Source organism: Sander vitreus, chromosome 10 (assembly GCF_031162955.1).
Source record: "Sander vitreus isolate 19-12246 chromosome 10, sanVit1, whole genome shotgun sequence".
Lineage (NCBI taxonomy): Eukaryota > Metazoa > Chordata > Actinopteri > Perciformes > Percidae > Sander > Sander vitreus.
This window is the reverse complement of record NC_135864.1, coordinates 28871178-28889452: the sequence shown is the minus strand read 5'-3', so window position 1 is coordinate 28889452 and position 18275 is coordinate 28871178. Positions and strand designations below refer to the sequence as shown.

The 18275-nt window shown below is 41.4% G+C and overlaps 4 non-coding genes across 4 annotated transcripts; all 4 read left to right on the top strand.

Moving 5' to 3' along the window:
- The first annotated feature begins 6926 nt into the window (after positions 1 to 6926).
- trnam-cau (transfer RNA methionine (anticodon CAU)) lies at positions 6927 to 6999 on the top strand. Its single transcript has one exon. It is a non-coding gene; the product is annotated as a tRNA-Met (tRNA).
- A 1356-nt stretch (positions 7000 to 8355) lies between these two features.
- trnam-cau (transfer RNA methionine (anticodon CAU)) lies at positions 8356 to 8428 on the top strand. Its single transcript has one exon. It is a non-coding gene; the product is annotated as a tRNA-Met (tRNA).
- A 1342-nt stretch (positions 8429 to 9770) lies between these two features.
- On the top strand, positions 9771 to 9843 carry trnam-cau (transfer RNA methionine (anticodon CAU)). The gene has a single exon. It is a non-coding gene; the product is annotated as a tRNA-Met (tRNA).
- Positions 9844 to 11204: 1361 nt separating this feature from the next.
- Positions 11205 to 11278, top strand: trnam-cau (transfer RNA methionine (anticodon CAU)). Its single transcript has one exon. It is a non-coding gene; the product is annotated as a tRNA-Met (tRNA).
- Positions 11279 to 18275: the final 6997 nt, after the last annotated feature.

Genomic DNA, 18275 nt, shown 5'->3' with positions numbered 1-18275 from the left:
ATTTACCTATGTGCTAAAATATACAATGACTGAGGAAGCCTAGTGACAAGTCCATAGCAAACAGTGTTGAATTTGTTATTTCCCAGTGTCCTTTGCTGAATGGTCTCACTGTTTTATTGTTTTATTTCATGTGAATACTAGTTTACTAGAGGAGTAACTTAGTATTTGAAGTAATGCAGTAATGCAGGAAGTGTGCATTTAGTTTCCATGCTTATGGTGTTTCCACAACAATGTTAGTGAGTAAATCTACTGAAAAGGCCACCACACCATAACAGAGGAGTGTGATGTGTAAGCTCAGAAAGCAGAGGTTAACTCAGCTATGTCATGGCTTTAAAAAATCAAAGGGTATCTGTACATCTTTACTAAGCGCAAACTAGCACAGAAGGCATCAATTAATTGCTGGGGAGGGTCATGCCTCTTTTTCAAATCATTTTGGAGGGTCATAGAAAAATTGTTACTGGCAAGGAGAGGGTAAAGTCTTTTTAGCCTGAAGGTCCTGAAACTCCTCCCTGAAATAAATAACAGTCCCTTACCTAAAGTTACTTAGTTGACCTGGCATCCGTAAGTTACACACAAAAGCATGGTAGGCAGGCTGTGGTAGGCAGTTTATTTTTGGTGTTGTTTGGCAAAAAATTCCATAATAATATTTCAGCATATTGTTATTCAAGTAGTCTGAAAGAAAACTAGACTTCTGGAACTCCTACTTGGCTCTGTATTCAGGCTTTAGTAAATCTAGCTGTGACGGGAGACTTTAGCTCAAGGCTGCTGATAATTCAAGTTCATGTTTATGTAGCTAACTAGAGCCTCAATTCACAGTATGTCATCTCGAACGGGATGTTTATTCTCATAGAATTGCCACTATATAACTGTCACACCACCACCTCATGCAAAGGCCGAGTGGTGGGGCACCAGAAACTTTTACACAGGGACTTTAAAGAAGTCGGACAGGAAGCTGGAGAAGTGAAAAAAACGGTGGTGTTTACTAACAAAAAAAACATACTCAAACAAATGGCACAAAATGAAACCCGGGGTATGAAACAAAAACAAAAAACTAAGATAACTAACTAAGATAAACTGAGGCAAAATAACATCAAACAGGGTAAGCTAAACTGAAAAAAGCTACATTAAATCACTCTGGATCTGGAAAATAACTTTACATTTACATTGATAAGTTACTGCTGACATTACTATTTACATATATGGGTACCCGTAAGCACCTCCAATATTATAAAAATGTCAATCACTGCAGAACTATCTTACCTATTCTTCTACACCTTAGGAGTGCCCAGCCCCTCAGTGCTGAAAGGACCTAATCAGGCAAACCTGTATGTTCTCTCCTTGATCGAATTGGTAAGCAGCTGATCTCCCCCCACATCAAAAGACAGAACCATAACTAAAATACTATGAACCCACAACCACCTAAACAGGCCTATGTCATTTTATACACATTAAATGATAATTTATCAAATAATCTAAAACATACTTAAATTAAGGATTAAGCAGACACAAAACACTGTTCATTTTGGGAACAGGGCCTAGTAAAAAGGGAGAAAGGCAGCCTTTTTACAATAACATCATGCCATCTGGATGAAATGAATGATTGGTACTGCTGCATATCTGTGCTCGCCTGATGGGAGGGACTAGAAAGAGAGGGGAGAGGGAGAGCTGCAGAAAGAGGTCTCACTCTACTTCAAATTCTGGCATTATTTAAATTGTTACCTCCTGCAGCTTTAATGGATGTACATTGACCGTCAATATTGCCCCCACAGCATTGCATTGCAGTCTGTTTTACGGCGTTCTTTTCCTATCTCACACACACACACACACACAAATGTATCTGCGCAAATGCACATGCACTCATGCACCACCACTAATCTAAAACCCAGTGTCTCGTATTTTTGAGAATGTAATGAGTTTTAAACTGAAGAGCCCTTTTAATCCCATACAAACCCACACACCGACACAGGACACATTAGCACACCTCCTATGCAGCATTTCTTGGAGCACAAGCCCTGATGCTATTGACAATGCTGCACATTCCTAACAAAATTGTCACTTTTGATAATTATTATTATTATTATTATTATTATTATTATTATTATTATTATTATTATATATTATGGTATTGACCAAATTAAATCAATTTATTGTTAATTAGAATGTTGTAAAAATAGTAAAAAAAGGGCCCAAGGTGACACTTAAAATTGCAACCTTAAGTGTTTTTATTTGAAGAGAATACAATACAAACATCCCCTTCCATTTTCTATTCTTTTACAGTAAACAGTGTGACCCACAACAAACTAATAGAAACAAACAAATGTACATTGTTCACAAATACAGTGTGGCTATTTTGAACATGTGTTTCAAATCATAAAAGGCCAAATGTCCACAGGGAACGTGCAACATAATACTGGCCTGTATTGTCCTGCATAACATTGTTACCAGGCGCAATGTCCCTCTCTGTGATGATGTTTATGTTGCACCTGGACCTGTTGAAGACACAAACCAACATCCCGCGTTCTCTCAGAATGACGGACTGACTGGACGTGCAATACAGAATACAATTGTTCATCACTACCTTCCAGTGGATAAAATGTGATGCAGTGTCATATAGGCTGCCCTATATGCTAGAAAACACTGGTGCTGATGCAGCTGGTGGCCCTTGTTTTGCCCCTGCCCCTCAGAAAGCCTGAGTCCACCACTGACACTAGGCCATCCACTTAGAGGCGTAATGACTAAAGGAGCATTTCTTTCTAGTCTCCAAATTTACACTAATAAAAACTAACAATCAATTTAATAATCACCTTGACATGATTTTTGACTGTCAAAACAGCATTACGAATTGTGATTTCAGTTAGATTTTATTAATGAATTATCCCATTTGTTCATTTAATGTTGAACAACTAAATACATTTCTTTATCTTTTTTGCACTATTTTGCAATAAAGTCAGAAAAATGCAGGGCAGAGGGAAAACTGCAACACTGCTTACATGACTCATCATCAATATGTCCGTTATGAACTGCCAAATCACAGCAAAATCAAAACTTCTAAAAAGCTGATGGAAATCATTCAAAGCCATCAGCCATACTTGGCTGAATTGTCTGCAGACATGAACATATATGGAATATATATACATATGGATGTGTTTGCATAGACACACATTTCACAGCCTACAATGGTATCTGCACACACCCACAGACCAATGATGACTCACAGCTCTTCACTATAGAAAACTGCAGCACAAATCATTTGCTCTTACAATCTGACTTAAGTGCTGATGATGATGTTTTCAGACAAACTGTCAACTACGATATTTGCTCATGGAAAGCACGGCAATGATGTGTGTTGATAAGACCTGAAATAGACCTAATCAGTGAGGAAGCGCCAGACAATCAGGTCAATCTATGGAAATGAAAGCAAATGGTAGCACGCAGCTACAGGCTGATGGGAGTAAAAAACTGTAAAATCACAACATAAATACTGACTAACGGAGATCATTCACACTAAATGAGTCATTTCCACTCTAACATTCAGTGACTTAGCTAGATGCCCTCCTATATATTCATGCAAATTTGTTGATTGAAGTGGGTCTATGCAGCGTGTTATTCAAAATCATAATCGTGGCTTAAACCTGCGCTAATAATCCCTGACAATTTCATAGAAATAAATGTCACTCCATCATAGACTGATAGAACAACAGTGATTAAACATTTGGCCACTTCATGACTGCTGTGGTGTCTGGTAAGCCTTTCCTAGGATAACCTAAATATGAGTCAAGTAGGAGGCTGGCATATTTAGCCTGTTAAAGGGATAGTTTGGACATTTTACTTATCAGTATTACCTACAGTAAGCGAATCCAGAGCTACTATCAACAGCATCCGCACAGACCGAGGTATCTCAACAAATCCTAAGGATATCAGCGCCACTTTTCAATCCTTTTACTCAAAGTTGTATGAGTCCTCCTGCAACCCAGATCAGACACAGTGCCAGAAGTTCCTAAAAGAACTAAACCTGCCTCTTCTTAACCCAGAACAGGCAGAAGAACTGGGTCAACCGATAACCTTAGAAGAACTTAAATCAGCATTAAAAACAGTTAAAAAAGGGAAATGGAATGGAATTCCATCAGAACTTTTTCAGAACTTTTTATTAGGACCTACGATTTTACAAGCTTTAACTTCAGTTCAGTTTGGTTTTGGGGCCAAATTCATTGACATGGTGCGTACTTTATATGCAAATCCCACGACCATAGTCTCAACCAATGGATTGCACTCTCAGCCGTTTCCCATTAAGCGGGGCTTGCGACAGGGATGCCCGCTTTCCCCCATGCTATTTGCAATCTCTCTTGAACTGTTAGCCCAAGCCATAAGGCAAAATAAAATCCGTAATATCCAGATTAAATCCAGTAGCAGCTCAATATCATTATTTGCAGACAATATTTTGTTGTACATTGCTGATCTTGAGGACTCTATCCCAAAAATTCTTAATTGGAATAAATCTAACCTTCTTTTATTGAACAACAGGCATGTGGCATCAACAATTAGTGTTACAATATCAACCCAAAGCAAAATTACATATTTGGGCATCACCATACACGCATCCCTACAGCGAGTTGTCCAGGACAACTATGAAACTATATTAAGTAGTGTTCAAAGGGATCTGGCCAATTGGTCTGCGCTGCCAGCATCACTACGCTCCAGGATTGCTGTTGTTAAAATGAACATAGTTCCTTGTGTGAATTTCTTAAGTACAATGATCCCCTTAACCCCACCGATAAATTTCTGGAAGAAACTTGATACCTTAATTCGGCAATATATTTGGAATAATAAACAACAACAAACTAGGCTAAAATACTCTACCCTGCAACGTAACTCAAACACGGGAGGCTTGGCCCGCCCTAACCTTAAAGTGTATCACAGAGCCTTTCAGCTACGGGCCCTCAGAGTGTGGATAGACCCCTCATCTACAGTCCCATAGAGAGAAACAGAGCAAAACCTCACTGGAAGTCTAAGACTGCAAGACCTGGCCTTTGCAGGTGTGTGTCCAAATAAGTGTATGCTAGCCTATGGCCCTATTATCACCTTTTTATCACCACTTTGACTAACTTTAAACAGGTGGAGGAGCAACTATGCTACACCAACAAACGGCATCTGGACACCCCAATTTGGCACAATATGCACTTAATGTCTGGTACCAAACCCTTTGCTTGTAAGCAGTGGAGTGACAGAGGCATTTATACTGTAAACCAGCTATTAAATGAGAAAGGTATGTTGAGTTTTGAAGACCTAAGCGCTAGTTTTGAGGTCCCCAGGACATCCTTCTTCTTATATCTGCGCTTAAGAGTGGTCCTTAAATGTTACGGAGCGCCATGGGAAAACAGTCTTGAGACGCACCCAGTTATTAAATAGTTTGTTGATTTTCCTGTGAGAGGATTAGCGTCCAAGATCTATGCTAAACTGATGCAAGTATCCATAGGAGAACTCCCAATAGCAAGGAAATGGGAGCAAGAGCTGAGCACTGAGGGGAACGCAATTAATTGGGAGACAGTTTGGGACAACATTTTCCATTGTTCCAAGAACCCAAATCATTAGCAGATCCATTTCAACATATGTCATAGGACATACTGGACTCTTCAGAAGAGATACATCTTTAAAGTCATTCCCACTCCCTATTGCACGTTCTGTCAACCTGAACAAACTGGAACTTTCCTGCACATGGTCTGGGAGTGTGAACAGGGAACACAGTCTCACTCCCTACTCGTCAAATGTATGACGCATGGTCAAGGACCCCTGGCGTTCATTTTCATGCCAGGGAGGTACCCGTTGCGTTATTATTTGGTATTTTTAGCCCAATAACCGCTGTTTTAATCAACATTTTTCAAGAGATATTATCATGGTTTATATGTATTTCTTTTAATGTTATTATTTTGGTCTATTTCGGCCAGAGAAGCTGGGTCGAAAAATAACGCAACGGGTACCTTGACCATGCGTCATACATTTGACGAGTAGGGAGTGAGACTCTGTTGGAACAGGTGCATGAGTTCTGGAATAAAACAACATTAATAATATCTGATGTGATAGGATGTTGAATTCCTACTGACCCGATTGTCTTGTTACTTAATGACGACTCTAAATTACACCTGCTTGGGAGACAGAAGAAAGTTTGGCTAGCCGGCTCAACCGTAACTAAGAAAATGATAGCTCAACGCTGGCTCTCCCCCCCCCCCCACTCGCTTTGTATAAAACAGTGGTTGGCGTACTTTCTGGACATAGTTATGCTTGAGCTCTCTACAGCAAGAATTAACAAAGCCAAATCATCACTCATCCATGCATACACATTCACCACTGACTAAACTGACTACCACCGTCACTAAATTATCATTTCTTGTGTTGTAGTCATATTCTTAGTCTTGCATTTCCTTCAGCCTTTGCTTCCCATCTTCTGTCATGGCTTTTGCGTGGGGACATGACAAAGCATCTACGGTTGATTTTAGTCTTTGAGTGAGTATTTGGGTTAATGCCGACCACCATCTACAGTAGGTAATTCACTGGCTATGGAGGAGTACCTCATACCTTTTACCAGGTTTAGGTGGTTAATAGTGATGGCCAAATTAAGCTTTTTGAACCATTTTCTTTATTTTCTGAGCAAATTCACTAAGTAGTGTTTCATTATTGGTTGTGCATCTGTTATTGCCATGGAGGTGCTCTCAGTCCAGCACCTCTCCCGCTCATCTTTGTTTGTTTTACGCTGTCCAGTGTAAATCTCTGACACCATACCTCACACTCATCCATGCATACACAGTCACCATTGACTAAACAAAACTTTGTGTGAGTATTTGGGTTTGCAGATACATTGTTTTTATTGAGTTTAAAGACCGCATTGTTAGTCTTTCCGTAATTTTTTCTCGATAATTGGGAGAGCGTCCATGGCCTCGTTGGCGCAGTAGGCAGCGCGTCAGTCTCATAATCTGAAGGTCGTGAGTTCAAGCCTCACACGGGGCATGAGTTTTAAAATCAACGGGGAATACGGGTATACACACTCTTAAAAAGTAGACTTCCTGAAGATTTGCATAACGAAAAAAGCACAAATGATGCTTAAAAATAAAGCAGGTGGTCGAAAGCTCTGGAACGAGCATATGAGTGGACGTTGTGATAAGATTGTGCTGTCAATCGTTGTTTCCGAGACCAACGGTGCCTTGCGAAATTGAGTAGTTATTTCTTACCCTGTTATATTTGAGAAGAGCTCTCGTTGGCACTGTAGGCAGACATTTTAGAAAATGAAGTTACTTCACGCTTTCAACTGTGACATCTCCTCCGAATCACCATGTGCACATTTTCAAGCCTCGTTGGCATGCCGACCTAGCCTGACGTCGTCATACTCCGATTCTAGTCAGAATATTCATCTGATACTGCTCCATTGGGCTGTGATTATGGGGCGTGTTTCAACCGAACCAGGAAAGAAAATGCCTGTGCACTCAACTGGATAGACTTACAACCAATCAGAGCAACGGAGACAGACGTCAAAGAAGCTGCAAGTCAAAGGCAGGCTTCGACAGAGCAAAGGCAGAGGCGGCAGTTTCCGTGTCGTGCGGACGGGTGTGGCAATGTGTATACATACGTGATTGCGGTTCGATGTTCCTCTTTTAAAATGAATGCGCTGTCGATATCTTCTATAACAGACGCAACGGCGGAATCTACACTTCTCAGTTCTCCAGCGGCAGCCGTCTTTGTTGTAAACAAATTCAACCCAAGCGCTCTTTGGTGACGTGGTTGATTACGTCACTGTTGATCATCTGTCCATCATCGTATAAAGATTGCCCTGACAATTTGATTGGTCCGAACAGCTCTGGTTCGAGCATAGTTGCTCCACAACGGATCAAATCCAGACCGAACTTCCCAACCTCAAATGCTATGGGCTGGGCTAAGTTTGGCTGGCATCCAGGCTAATGCCGACCACCATCTACAGAAGGGAAATTCACTGGCTATGGAGGAGTACCTCATACCTTTTACCAGGTTTAGGTGGTTAATAGTGATGGCCAAATTAAGCTTTTTGAACCATTTTCTTTATTTTCTGAGCAAATTCACTAAGTAGTGTTTCATTATTGGTTGTGCATCTGTTATTGCCATGGAGGTGCTCTCAGTCCAGCACCTCTCCCGCTCATCTTTGTTTGTTTTACGCTGTCCAGTGTAAATCTCTGACACCATACCTCACACTCATCCATGCATACACAGTCACCATTGACTAAACAAAACTTTGTGTGAGTATTTGGGTTTGCAGATACATTGTTTTTATTGAGTTAAAAGACCACATTGTTAGTCTTTCCGTAATTTTTCTCGATAATTGGGAGAGCGTCCATGGCCTCGTTGGCGCAGTAGGCAGCGCGTCAGTCTCATAATCTGAAGGTCGTGAGTTCAAGCCTCACACGGGGCATGAGTTTTAAAATCAACTGGGAATACGGGTATACACACTCTTAAAAAGTAGACTTCCTGAAGATTTGCATAACGAAAAAAGCACAAATGATGCTTAAAAATGAAGCAGGTGGTCGAAAGCTCTGGAACGAGCATATGAGTGGACGTTGTGATAAGATTGTGTTGTCAATCGTTGTTTCCGAGACCAACGGTGCCTTGCGAAATTGAGTAGTTATTTCTTACCCTGTTATATTTGAGAAGAGCTCTCGTTGGCACTGTAGGCAGACATTTTAGAAAATGAAGTTACTTCACGCTTTCAACTGTGACATCTCCTCCGAATCACCATGTGCACATTTTCAAGCCTCGTTGGCATGCCGACCTAGCCTGACGTCGTCATACTCCGATTCTAGTCAGAATATTCGTCTGATACTGCTCCATTGGGCTGTGATTATGGGGCGTGTTTCAACCGAACCAGGAAAGAAAATGCCTGTGCACTCAACTGGATAGACTTACAACCAATCAGAGCAACGGAGACAGACGTCAAAGAAGCTGCAAGTCAAAGGCAGGCTTCGACAGAGCAAAGGCAGAGGCAGCAGTTTCCGTGTCGTGTGGCAATGTGTATACATACGTGATTGCGGTTCTATGTTCCTCTTTTAAAATGAATGCGCTGTCGATATCTTCTATAACAGACGCAACGGCGGAATCTACACTTCTCAGTTCTCCAGCGGCAGCCGTCTTTGTTGTAAACAAATTCAACCCAAGCGCTCTTTGGTGACGTGGTTGATTACGTCACTGTTGATCATCTGTCCATCATCGTATAAAGATTGCCCTGACAATTTGATTGGTCCGAACAGCTCTGGTTCGAGCATAGTTGCTCCACAACGGATCAAATCCAGACCAAACTTCCCGATCTCAAATTCTATGGGCTGGGCTAAGTTTGGCTGGCATCCAGGCTAATGCCGACCACCATCTACAGTAGGTAAATCACTGGCTATGGAGGAGTACCTCATACCTTTTACCAGGTTTAGGTGGTTAATAGTGATGCCCAAATTAAGCTTTTTGAACCATTTTCTTTATTTTCTGCAAATTCACTAAGTAGTGTTTCATTATTGGTTGTGCATCTGTTATTGCCATGGAGGTGCTCTCAGTCCAGCACCTCTCCCGCTCATCTTTGTTTGTTTTACGCTGTCCAGTGTAAATCTCTGACACCATACCTCACACTCATCCATGCATACACAGTCACCATTGACTAAACAAAACTTTGTGTGAGTATTTGGGTTTGCAGATACATTGTTTTTATTGAGTTTAAAGACCGCATTGTTAGTCTTTCCGTAATTTTTCTCGATAATTGGAGAGTGTACATGGCCTCGTTGGCGCAGTAGGCAGCGCGTCAGTCTCATAATCTGAAGGTCGAGAGTTCAAGCCTCACAGGGGGCGTGAGTTTTAAAATCAACGGGGAATACGGGTATACACACTCTTAAAAAGTAGACTTCCTGAAGATTTGCATAACGAAAAAAGCACAAATGATGCTTAAAAATAAAGCAGGTGGTCGAAAGCTCTGGAACGAGCATATGAGTGGACGTTGTGATAAGATTGTGCTGTCAATCGTTGTTTCCGAGACCAACGGTGACTTGCGAAGTTGAGTAGTTATTTCTTACCCTGTTATATTTGAGAAGAGCTCTCGTTGGCACTGTAGGCAGACATTTTAGAAAATGAAGTTACTTCACGCTTTCAACTGTGACATCTCCGACGAATCACCATGTGCACATTTTCAAGCCTCGTTGGCATGCCGACCTAGCCTGACGTCGTCATACTCCGATTCTAGTCAGAATATTCGTCTGATACTGCTCCATTGGGCTGTGATTATGGGGCGTGTTTCAACCGAACCAGGAAAGAAAATGCCTGTGCACTCAACTGGATAGACTTACAACCAATCAGAGCAACGGAGACAGACGTCAAAGAAGCTGCAAGTCAAAGGCAGGCTTCGACAGAGCAAAGGCAGAGGCGGCAGTTTCAGTGTCGTGTCGGACGGACGGGTGTGGCAATGTGTATACATACGTGATTGCGGTTCTATGTTCCTCTTTTAAAATGAATGCGCTGTCGATATCTTCTATAACAGGCGCTTAATGGCGGAATCTACACTTCTCAGTTCTCCAGCGGCAGCCGTCTTTGTTGTAAACAAATTCAACCCAAGCGCTCTTTGGTGACGTGGTTGATTACGTCACTGTTGATCATCTGTCCATCATCGTATAAAGATTGCCCTGACAATTTGATTGGTCGAACAGCTCTGGTTCGAGCATAGTTGCTCCACAACGGATCAAATCCAGACCGAACTTCCCGACCTCAAATGCTATGGGCTGGGCTAAGTTTGGCTGGCATCCAGGCTAATGCCGACCACCATCTACAGTAGGTAATTCACTTGCTATGGAGGAGTACCTCATACCTTTTACCAGGTTTAGGTGGTTAATAGTGATGGCCAAATTAAGCTTTTTGAACCATTTTCTTTATTTTCTGAGCAAATTCACTAAGTAGTGTTTCATTATTGGTTGTGCATCTGTTATTGCCATGGAGGTGCTCTCAGTCCAGCACCTCTCCCGCTCATCTTTGTTTGTTTTACGCTGTCCAGTGTAAATCTCTGACACCATACCTCACACTCATCCATGCATACACAGTCACCATTGACTAAACAAAACTTTGTGTGAGTATTTGGGTTTGCAGATACATTGTTTTTATTGAGTTAAAAGACCGCATTGTTAGTCTTTCCGTAATTTTTCTCGATAATTGGGAGTGCGTCCATGGCCTTGTTGGCGCAGTAGGCAGCGCGTCAGTCTCATAATCTGAAGGTCGTGAGTTCAAGCCTCACCGCGGGGCATGAGTTTTAAAATCAGCGGGAATACGGGTATACACACTCTTAAAAAAGTAGACTTCCTGAAGATTTGCATAACGAAAAAAGCACAAATGATGCTTAAAAATAAAGCAGGTGGTCGAAAGCTCTGGAACGAGCATATGAGTGGACGTTGTGATAAGATTGTGTTGTCAATAGTTGTTTCCGAGACCAACGGTGACTTGCGAAGTGGAGTAGTTATTTCTTACACTGTTATATTTGAGAAGAGCTCTCGTTGGCACTGTAGGCAGACATTTTAGAAAATGAAGTTACTTCACGCTTTCAACTGTGACATCTCCTCCGAATCACCATGTGCACATTTTCAAGCCTCGTTGGCATGCCGACCTAGCCTGACGTCGTCATACTCCGATTCTAGTCAGAATATTCGTCTGATACTGCTCCATTGGGCTGTGATTATGGGGCGTGTTTCAACCGAACCAGGAAAGAAAATGCCTGTGCACTCAACTGGATAGACTTACACCCAATCAGAGCAACGAAGACAGACGTCAAAGAAGCTGCAAGTCAAAGGCAGGCTTCGACAGAGCAAAGGCAGAGGCGGCAGTTTCCGTGTCGTGCGAACGGGTGTGGTATACGTGATTGCCGTTCTATGTTCCTCTTTTAAAATGAACGCGCTGTCGATATCTTCTATAACAGACGCAATGGCGGAATCTACACTTCTCAGTTCTCCAGCGGCAGCCGTCTTTGTTGTAAACAAATTCAACCCAAGCGCTCTTTGGTGACGTGGTTGATTACGTCACTGTTGATCATCTGTCCATCATCGTATAAAGATTGCCCTGACAATTTGATTGGTCCGAACAGCTCTGGTTCGAGCATAGTTGCTCCACAACGGATCAAATCCAGACCGAACTTCCCGACCTCAAATGCTATGGGCTGGGCTAAGTTTGGCTGGCATCCAGACTAATGCCGACCACCATCTACAGTAGGTAATTCACTGGCTATGGATGAGTACCCCACAGGCTGTCATGCCACAGCCAGCATCCCAGAATCCGCTTTTTCTACATCCTCCTGCTCTACAGCCTGTCACCGCTGCCCACAGGCTGTCATGTAGTTTCAAGCCTACTAGGAGTTCAAGCCTCACACAGGGCATGTTTTCAATGGGGAACACAGGAATACGTACTTTTAAAAAGTACACTTCCAGAAGATTTGCATGACAAAAAAAGCACAACTGATGCTTAACAATAAAGTAGGAGCTCTTGGTTTAAAGGGGTGATAGAATGATTATACAGGGTATTTCACACTGTTCCTTAAGGTCTCCGAATAGTGTATGTATCATTGGTTGGGCTGAAAATGGCCCGGGTGCTGTTCTATGCGCCCTAATGCAACCCTGTGAAATAGCCCTGAATGAAATCAGAGGTTTTCCCCTTATATGGTACGCTCATGAATATTTAGATGAGTTGCGTGCTGGTTGGTTTACAACGAGCCAAGCTGCACACACACACACACACACACACACACACACACACACACACACAGACACATCGCTGCTGACACACCGCTGCCCCTGGCACACACACACACACACACATACACACACACACACACACACACACCGCTGCACACGCAGACACACACACACACACACACACACACACACACACACACACACACATACAGACACACCGCTGCCCGCGCTGCACAGACACACACAGACACACCCTGCTGCCTGCGAGGCACAGACACACACACACACACACGTTTTTGTCGGTGTTCCAGTTTGTTCTGTGTTTCCTGGACTTTTGTAACCTCAGTGTTTTTTTGGAAACATATTTTGCATGTTGCTTCAGGCCACTTATTGTTGTACCTTTTGATTAAATTAAATAAAACGCTACTCTTCTCTCACCTTCACTGCATTTGTGTCCAAGGGCCATTTGGGTCCAAAGGCCATCACCTGCAGTGAATATCTTCAGGAACACTAAATATAGGGAAAAGGATGTCACAGTACTCTTTAAAAAATAGTGTGTGAAAATACCACAACAATGAATAATTTAAGAAAATGTTGGCAAAAATAAAATTAAAGAGGATTTGACATTCTAGTGCCTCTGATTTAATGAGCCAGGGGCTCTGGTGGTAAATAAAACTGTGGGTACACCATGACCTTCACTCTGTGACCATCAGAAAGCAAACTGAGATATAAGAAAACATTTTCTGAATGACAATTTCTGCCTTTTACACCCTAATTTTACTGGTGCTGATTTATTATTCTGTATACTTTATTCATAAAGATTTATTCCAGCCTGGTGGGTGCTCTCTTCTCTGTATTCTGTAAAATAAAAGGTAAACCACCCACCTGTTTACCCCACTTGAATCTCCAAACCCCTTGTGAATTCCACTCAACGTAAGTAACAGCCTTTGCATGTTGGTGGTGATGCAAATCATTCCCAAGAACAAAAGAATAGATGAGTCACTGCTAATTATGCTAGTTATTAAATACAATCAACCCATCCTGTGTTAGTTAATGCTAAAGCTTAGGCACTTTAAGTAAAGACAACTGGCTTTCAGTTTGTACGTCCACACACCTCACAGAGAGACACACATACACTCAGGGTAATATAGCCTAGTCATTAACTTTTCGAATAAGCACTGCCTATTTATTTCTCTCTCTGTTGTGTGTGCGTGTGTCACATCATATCACAGGGCTCTTGAGAGTCGTGCCATATCCATGTTGTTCTTTCATTACCGTGGGCTTATGCAGATTTACATGGATATTGAGGTTGGTTGGGGCCTTAAACCATAAGGGCTTAGGCAATCAGGCAGTTGACTGCGGTGTGTGTGTGTGTGTGTATGTGTGCTTGTGGGGGAGGGGGGGATCGTTCACTTGATGAAAAAAGCATATGACATGAAAGCCTGTCAGCTCAAATAAGCTATCTCACTCTCTTCATCTCCCTCAGTCTCAAGTGACACACTACATTTGCATTGCCAACTTAACTTTATTTCACCCATGTGACACAGAGACAGCTGATCATGTGTTTGGCACTCTATGTGAACCATAAATCCTAAATGTATCAATGACAATTTAAAAGTGATGAAAAGACAGCTTAAATCATGGGTTGTGCAAGCACAGAACAAAAGAAACATGATTTGGGAAATCCAGCTTTCAAAAAGCTTCACTTGTGAGGCTGTATAAAGGTTGGATTTTTTCATTCCTGATCACATTCTTCCTCTGGATTCTTAATCAGTGTAACTGCTGTAATAATCTTAAGGCAGTGCAGGTCTGTGTTCTACATTGTGGATTACTTTGCTAAAGTGTTTGCTGTCTTTTCTAGTTTTCCAGGTTTACCATTTTGCCAGTACCAAGACGTATACCTAAACCTGTGCTCACAAACGTTTTGTGGCTGTTGTTTGTCAAGAAATAGTTATAGCACGTAAATTTCCCTAAAAACATGAATTTCCTAGCCTGCTGCCACAATTACCTGGATAAGCATCAGAAAACGGATAAATAATAATAATAACGTGTACAGTACACTATACACATTTCAAGAGAATTTCACCAACATGGACTTTGGTTCTAAAATGAATTCTGTGACTGACACTGACACAATAGCAGCTTAACTTTTGTATTTTGATGATGGAAACCTGATCAGCCCTCGCTTGTCTCTTAAAGGACAATTCCAGCGCAAAACGAACCTAGGGGTTATTAACAGATGTGTACCTACTCTGTCGCTCTCTGGGACATGTTTTCATGCTAATCGAATGAGTTTGGAGCTTGAAAGACGCTAGCGCGGACCACTGATTAGCTTACAACGCTAGTATTCGGGGCACAGGGAACGTAAAAACAAATCGCTATGTTGTATCACTAAAAATGCATCAAAATATCACATACACTTCAACTGCAGCATAATGAGGGTCCCTAAATGTTAACTGAAGCATTGAGAACTTTGTAAGTGTGCAGACAGCTTTATTAAGATAGATTGATAAAACATCTGTGCGTTTATGTTTCAAATGCCGCCGCCGTCTTGAAACCAGTCATGACTTACAGCTGACGATGCAAACTAAAATCAAACGCAATTTGCTCAATATATCTGAAATAATCGCACTCTGCATAACTTGTCTAGTGTACTTACTCAGTGGATAACTGTCCATCTGGTCCCTCCGGTCTGGTTCGCCGAAAAAGTTTCAAGTTTATCAGAGAGGGGAAATCTTCAGACTGTACAGAACACTGTCTCTTGGGCATCGCGACGCAACAGGTCCCACTCCTTGCAACACAGACGCTCCTGTTCGGTGGCCATAACTTCACAATGTCCGCAGGTACACCACCAGTTTCCCGAAGTACGAGGCTGTGTTGCGGCATTGACTACCGGCCAGTAGCTCTCTCTCTCTCGTAGCCCTTTCACGGAGCTCCCGCAGCTCTTCGTTCAATAAACTGTCTGTACACTTACAACGTTCTCAATGCTTCGGTTAACATGTTGGGACCCTCATTATGTTACCGTTGAAGTTTGGTGATATTTTGAGCCTTTTTAGTGGTATAAATAGCGATTTGTTTTTACGTTCCCTGTGCTAATACTAGCATTTTAAGCTAATCAGCGGTCTTGGGCTTGCGGCTAGCGTCTTTCAAGCTCCAAACTCATTCGATTAGCATGAAAACATGTCCCAGAGAGCGACAGAGTGGGTACACATCTGTTAATAACCCCTAGGTTCATTTTGCGTCCTTTAAGCCTGATCATCTATTGTCCTTTGTGCCATACAGGGACAATACATGCGACTGCAGCTGTGGATACATTAAAGTACACACTTTAAAATGCAACATTGCAACGATTACCATTTGGATCTTATGGGATAAAGGAATAATGTGAATGGTATTATGGAGCTGTGCCATATGTTGCTGTGATGTTGATGCATAATGTTGATTGCGTTATCTTACGGAATTTCCGCCCCTGCATTGCTGGTAATTTACAATGATATGGCCATTATATATATACAGATACATTGCTTTCAGCAAGTGGGGTTTTGAAGCTGCTATAACGGCATTACAGAATGCCTTCATTGGTGTTATATCAATATACAGCTCATACACAACAATTATCAAAGCATATGTGCTATGTTAAAGGTTTTCACCAAAACTGTTTCCTGCTTTAGTTTAGTGTACAACAGCGAGGAGCATTGAAGCTACAGTTGTAACTTTCATAAAAAATAACTTTTTGTCACATTTGCTCAAACTGTCCATGGAAATCCAGAGTTCTCGCAAGAGCACAATTTGAATTTGCTCAGTGAGTCACTCTGGCATTGAGTAATGATGCTCATACAGTGTAAGATTTCCTAGAAACATAAGGTTAATCTAAATAATTAGTTGTATATAATGTTATTGTATATAATCCACTTTCCACTCTGTTCTGTGCCTCTTGTGTTGCCTATTTACTACTAACAGCATGTTCCACGTTTTTTCAACTGATCACTTCAGGTTCATGAAGCTTCATTAAGCTTCATGAAGCTTCAGTTGGCCATCACTACAAAGCACTGGTACCCTGCAGTTTATGTTCAATTGTATTTCCACTGCTGCCACTGCTTTAGTCGTCTTTTAGGTGTGTTACCATTTCATTCAGACTTTGGAGGTCAAATTCAGGCTGCTTTTAGGCATTTTTTAACATACTATGTGATGTTTCCAGGTGGAACATTACCATTATACATCATATCAGGAGTCACTTGTTTTTTTGACGCACACTGTTGCAAACAACAGGGAGTCACTCATTTCAGCTTATGACTGGTTCCTTAGTGTGTGTGGCTTAGGGCTCCTAAAGGACACTTTATGTGTGTTGCGTGGGAGCATATTCTGTGAATACGTGTCTGAAAAGACATTCAGTGACTCCTTGTTATAGACGTATTTACCAGACAGGTTGTAATCAAGCCAACAATTTAGCCAGATAATTGGAAACACTTTATTTGGAGGTAAAAACTGAAAGCAATGTTGGAAATGATCTCATGAAGTCAAAATTGGAAGAGACTTTGAGTCTGTAAACTGTGATGGATGTTTACAATAGATATATAGGTTTGTACAGTCTACCGTTTACCTTTGTTTTCTCTTGCAAGTAAGTTTAGCTATCCTGATCTGACTGCTCTGGCTTCTTGTGCAAAAATAGAGGCCAGCGTTGTTAAAACTCATTTGTAAGTACGTAACATTTCCAGCACCACTTAAACCTTAATGTTCTCAGTATTTCACATTTTCTCTAAAGTGCTTATTTCACTGCTTCAATAAAATTCTTTATTTCTTATTTTGTATTGCTGCATCATTACATTGAATATAAATGACAACTGTTTTTTTAAATAAGTCATGAGACTAATGATTGACCTGTCAAAAGGTCTATGGGTTGAGATCACCTGAATATTGAACGAACAATGGTGATAATAAACACAGGACAAATACTACTATATTGTCCAAAGTGAAATCCAGAGAGATGATGACTAAAGGTATGTGTCCGCTGGCAGACAGCCCCAAGTGAAGCATTTATGCAATCAGGTGCAGCCATCGCAGTTGTGAAGAGTGTAGCCTGTTTTCTTTGCTTGTCAATGGTGATTGAAGATAATTTGATAACTGCTGGTATCAAGCCAACTAGCGTGCAATGCTGGGAAGTGGGCAATCCCTGTCATCAAAAAAACACTAAAGTGGACACGTAACCATAAGAAAGCTGACCCAAGGAAAAATGATTTATTCATAAAAGCAAGAATACAACTGGCAAATATAGAACTTGAACTACAGTACCAGCTGCTGGCTGTGTTCTTGCTTTTATGAATTCATTTTTATGACCAACATTTGTTAAAATGTATGTGGTACTTGGTATTCTAACCATAAACACAGCAGATTTGCATATACGCATGATAAAGATAGCATGCTGTCTTTATGATAATCAGCTGGTCTTTTAGGAAACACTAATGCACATCTATAATTTCTCAGCTCAGTCTATTCTGGTGATGTGAAAGCCAAATGATTAACCTTGAAAGTAATAATCTATAGTTCACAAACAGAGTGTAACCT